Source organism: Amphimedon queenslandica, unplaced genomic scaffold, assembly GCF_000090795.2.
Source record: "Amphimedon queenslandica unplaced genomic scaffold, v1.1 AMPQUscaffold_13385, whole genome shotgun sequence".
In the NCBI taxonomy this organism is placed as follows: Eukaryota; Metazoa; Porifera; class Demospongiae; order Haplosclerida; family Niphatidae; genus Amphimedon; species Amphimedon queenslandica.
Genome location: NW_003546379.1, coordinates 182,996 through 188,861, shown reverse-complemented (window position 1 = coordinate 188,861; position 5,866 = coordinate 182,996). Strand labels below are relative to the sequence as shown.

Genomic DNA, 5,866 nt, shown 5'->3' with positions numbered 1-5,866 from the left:
GTCTTGTCAGTATAGAACCAGTCTCTTCACTCATCCAGTATAGCATTTTAATAAGACTGTGTAAAGTTATTTAAATTTATTGGTAGAAAGTAGATCTTACCTGTAAAAATCTCGAAGCCCGAAAAATTCTCTTTTTTGAAGATCACATATACTTTTATATGCATTTGCAAGTTTAGGAAAGTAGCTCCTCAGTCTTTCAAGCACTGGATCATCTTGTCCTTTGTCAGAGCATATGCCACTAAAAATGGTTATAACATTTATAAAAAATTAGTGATTATAAATGTACATACACAGCACTCTCTGTAAGATCCTCAATGTTTGGTTTAGTACGTGTTACCATGATTCCTCTGTTCATCTTGGCAGGATCAAGAGCCCAGTTTGATATACCAATGAATGCTACTCTTTTTTCTCTGGAAATACGCTAAAATGTATACATGATTCATAAGCATAAAAATCACTATTGCATGCAATTTACTTGATCATCACTTCCAGATCCTTCAGTTCCATCTTCAAGCAATGGATGCAATGCCTTTAAAGGGAGGTAAGGTGATGCCTCAGCTAAACCAACTTCATCTAGTACAACTACTGATACAAATGTCGATGTATCTCTTTTATCTTGGAAGTTTTTGGCATTCACAAATACTTCAGTAATACTAGCAGGAGTGGATAACCCACTGCATTGGTGAGAATGAAGATGGATCTATTATAAAAAGCAATGAATAATAATCACTATACAGCACAAACTTGTTTGAATTTTCTCATAGTTTCCTTTTTAGAGTTTTTTCCCTTCAATGAATTCTCAATGATTGCTTTAGCTAATGATTTAGAGCTCCCAGGTTTCCCAACCAGAAATAGTGGAACACGCAACTCAATACACACAAACATCATAAATATGTTCTCCCTCAAAGCAGCATTTTTAGCTATATTATTTTCAATTTCCATACAATCTAGCAGTACTTCTTGATACCTTTATTAAAATCATCATTAGCTATTAATAATAAGGTTTCCCACAAAGCAAAGTGAGCTAAACAGCACACTTAATGAGCTGACATTTAAAACAAATTTTAAAATCCACAAAAAATCTAATTTTGATTAGAATCGGCTCAAAGTTGATACACAACCCCAAAAATATATATCTTAATGTATCAGGAAGGAATGTAAATTCTTTTAAAGCCATTTTTGACAAAATTTGACTAAAGACCAAAGGCCTTTTACTGGCCTGATTTTTGAGCAGCTTTTAAAAAATCATAAAAATCTAAATTTGATTGGAATAAACTTAAAGCTGATACACACATAAGGACATGTATATGCATCAAAAAATTATGAATTCTATCCTTGTTTTTTGTCAAAATACCCTGTATAAGGGTCTTTGGCTTTGACAATCCACTGACAAGAAGCTGCATGAGCACTGACTATGCCAAAATCCTGTGGGAAACCCTGATTGACAAGAAATGCTTACTTTTTTATAATTTCTTGATACTCCATGAAATCAACAGGGTGAAGAGGAGGCTTAATGTATTTTAAAACTTTATCCATAAATTCATTACGTGAAGCCATTCGTGCCAAATATGCTACACTAAGTGCCAATAATAATGATTGAGTAACTTTATCCACATTATCATGACCATTAATCTAAAATTAATCATTGCATGACTTGATTGAGTATTACCTAAGTGTTTACATACTTTAAATATTTTAGTAAATTTCTCCCAAAAGTATATAAACAATACAAGAGTTCGATCTACATCACGTAAACTCACAAAACTACATTCATCCTATTAGATAGTAAGAATTATTGTAAGTTACACAATTGAAACGTACTTTCATTTGCTTGGAAAAATCTTGACAATTTGCTAATACTTCACCAATAGCAATCACACAATCATGGGAAATGTTATCTTTTTTTTGAAGCTAAAAAGCTCATAATTTATAGTCATTAATTTTTCTGTTTATATACCTGATTACGTGCCATTTGTAATATATAGTCTCTTTCAGTTTTATATTTGAGTTGTCCAAAATCATAAATTAATGCTTTCATACTGTCAGGTAATTCTATCACTCGATACACTAAATCTCTTAAAGGTATTTCTCCTTTTCAAAAATATAAATAGTATTTGGCATGTTATGATATTGTACCTAATTTTTCTGCATTGTTACTTGCTTCTTCATCTCGCCATCCTAATCCAGCTCCTCTTAATTTTTTTATCATTTCATCAGAATGTCTATACAAAACTAATAATTCATAATAAAAATAAAAGAAAAGTTACTTTCGATATGGATTACAAGCAGCTACAAACTTCAAAAAAGGAGGTACCATTTTTCCTCTGCATCTCCCATCACACATTATTTCCTTTATAAGACTAATGACATCACTCGTGTTAGCTTCATCAAAGAACACTACAGTATCAATCTTATGCTTCCTATTTTCCAATGCAGCAACTTCTGCTTCTTCTACACATTGAATAACATCTTTCTCTGTTGTTCCACCATGAACCTATTGATATATAAAAGTCACGAAGTGTAATACTTATTTTTACTTTAAGGATGAACATATTTTTCATTGGTTTGTTGTAAGTGGCAAATTTACACATGAAACGAATCAAGTGAGTTTTACCACATCCTGTCTCACCCATCAATACAACTGGTATCTGACATCTGAAAAATCACATCAAACAGCCATTATTATTTTTGTTGTAAAACCTGAATCTTGTCTGAATTGCCATTATTTTTGTTAGATTATCTTGAGTAAGAACATAAGTTTCATCTGGAGATGCAATCTTATCGGTTTTAATATTCATAAATTCCAATAATTTTTCAATTAATTCATTTTCAGAGCATTTGCTGTAAATATTGTATCAATAAATTACAGCTTAACTGTTTTACATAAATTATAATTATAATACCTTGTGTTCTGAATGGGAATTTTTACAGATTTTGTGAGAAATTCAAACAATTTTGGAGCTATGTCAGCTTTAATTTTTTCTTGGGTATATGAGTCTAGAAGAACATTCTGAGCATTAAACTGAAGACCAACATGAGTAACGGAAGTTCGGTTTTTGTTGAAGAATAGGTATGGATGCATGCTAAAAAAATAATAGTTAATCACAGCTGTCATTAAAACCTATACCTTTCATCCCAACGCCTTCTGGGTACATGTTGATTAAGAATACTGTCAAACTCAGTACTTTCAGTTGACATTGAAGATGTAGCAAAATCCTATAACAAATATACATGATACAACTATTACATCACACTTACACGTGACATTGTTGTCATGAAATCAACAACAAATGTTCTTAGTCCTGGTACTCTTTTGATTATGTTAGATTGTTCACATGCACTCAACTGTATGTTTAAAAACCAAACAAAATGACGAACTTCCTTCCATGTTGGAATTGAAATATTGGTGTGCCTAGAAATATTTAATTGGTAAAGTACTCTATTAGTTCTAACTTGATAATGGTATCCAGACATTCTTTATCTGACCCTTTTAATGTACCATAAAATAAGAAGTTTTCAAGTTCTGAGTAATTTTTGAGTTCCAATAATCGCAAGTATTGATAAACCCTTTGATACATTGGAGTTTGAAGCTCAATTGCTGTAGAATCTGAAATTATGAGACATTAAATAACTAAAATACATGAAAGCAAGCCAAGCTAACTTTCAGTCATTGAATCACATAATTGTTTGGGAGTTAGACATTTTGTATTAGGGAATAACTTTAATAAGTTTATAGCTCTTCTAGTCTGAGAAAATCTCCACCAAATGTAAGACTAGGAAGAGCTAATATAAAATTTAACAGTGCCATGATTTTACTTTTGTTGAGGGTAATGTTAATTCAATGGCATATAATTGGGAAGGATGGGTTCTCCAAACATTTCCTTTTGAGTCAGTTAATCCACCAAGTATCAAAAGACAGAAAATAATATCATCTATACTTCGGAGCACCTATTATAAAATTCATTTTAATCAAAATTCATTTTAATCAAAAAAATTTAAAATTTCAAAATAATTCCTAAATGATTAATTATAATTTTGCCATGAAGTATAATATATCGTATAAGTAGTTTTTTAAGGGATCTATGTTTTGTGAAATCCACTAAAATTCCCATTCGCAGATTTTAATTTCGTGAATTCTACCACGTGTGCCATGTGGGTACTGTATTAAATTGATTTTTGCGGATTTTATTTTCATAAATCAGGAAGGAATCCGCAAAGTTTGCGAAATTTGAAACCCTAAAAAAAGCCACTTATAGGGTAGCAAATTTTAAGGTTTCTCAGAAGATTTTAGTATAATGCCCATTTTTATTTGTCATAGATCTGTATTGTAGTGCTTATAAAACATGCTGTTTAACTCACTTAGATGCTTTGTCTAAACCTAATTTTTTGAAACCTAAATTTTGAACATAATTTTTATGAATTTAAAAAATACTCTTTTACCTAAAATCGCTTTTTTACACATAAAAAATTATGAGCATTTAATTGGCACTAAAAAATTGTAGATTATGATTAAACTCTGATGCATACTGAGCTATAGGAGTATTATTGGTGCATGTGAGCTATTATAGACAAAGTTTAAACTACATGTAATTAGTAACGCGGTAGCGTTTTAGTAACGCGGTAGCGTTACTAAGTAGGATTCACCCCACTTCAAAATGGCTGCCACGACTTTTGCAGCCTTGCTATACCAGGAAAACGAGCTCCTATGCTTACCAGACTTTATAGAGGACCTCATCTTGACCAGAGGACTCCATTGGTACCACTAGTGTGGCTCTAAACCTTGTCTGAGAGAAAAGTCAAAAATCCGGAAAACGGCCGTTTTGTTCAGCCACCTTTTTTCATCTTCATCATCATCATCATCATCATCAAGTCCTGTCAATCCAGTTGTCGGTCTGTATCCAGTGGCGTATCTAGACTTTTGAAGATGGCGGGGCAAAGATGGCGCGCGAAGCGCGCCGAAAATTTTTGCGGTTAATTAATATTCATAATGGGCGTGTCTTTAATTAAAGTACGTCTACGCCCACAATAATGATGATGAAGTTGACTACCGTACGCGTCTTAATTTTCGAGGTGTATTAAATTTCGTTATTTTCGTGCTCACCTTAAATCCACGAAATTTAAACCACCTCTAATGCCATTCTATTGTATGTAGACTATGGCCAGAACACGAAAATTAGCTCACACGAATATTAACTTTTGAGCAAATTTCATTGAAAACACGAAATTTTGAACCCTCGAAAATTTGGACGTATACGGTATATCGGACTAGCTCGGCTTGCTCTTTTCTTCTCTAAAGTTCTCTTTTGAGTGTTTTCTTTATTTATTGTGTTCTCTGACCTTAATCAAGATTGGAGATATCTTAAATTTTTAACTACAGTAAATTAGAAGGCAATATTAATTTTGATTCAGTAGCAGTTGGTAGGGCAAATGCCCTACCATGCCCTACCTTGGATACGCCACTGCTATCATACACAGGGTAACATTGTTGCATGCAACTTTGTGGTTACTTTAATCTTGTTGCCTCAAGTTGAGCAACCACAAAGTTGCATGAAACACTGTTGCCCCTTGTATGATGGGCTTTACAATAACAGAGAAAAGGGGTGGAGTGGACTGGATCATGGATGACAGGAAGTAACCTAAAAAGTTGTCATTTTCTGAAGTGGAATAAATCAATTCATGGTGCATAAATTTTATTATAATAATAATTATTATTACTGATTGGACTATTACTTTTGATTTACAGGAAAAGGTAAATAGATCTAGTCCTAATTATTATGAGTGCTTGTTCATTTTTATTATATGTATACATAATCTATGATACTAAAAACACAAACTCTTCTTTGCAACATGATAGGAAGTAAGTACT

General features: G+C 32.4%; 1 long non-coding RNA gene across 1 annotated transcript; it reads right to left on the bottom strand.

Moving 5' to 3' along the window:
* Positions 1–5,210: 5,210 nt before the first annotated feature.
* LOC109582409 (uncharacterized) lies at positions 5,211–5,476 on the bottom strand. The gene is made up of 2 exons (XR_002185084.1): positions 5,447–5,476; positions 5,211–5,371 (listed from the first exon to the last, which is right to left on the bottom strand). It is a non-coding gene; the product is annotated as an uncharacterized LOC109582409 (long non-coding RNA).
* Between the last annotated feature and the right edge of the window lie 390 nt (positions 5,477–5,866).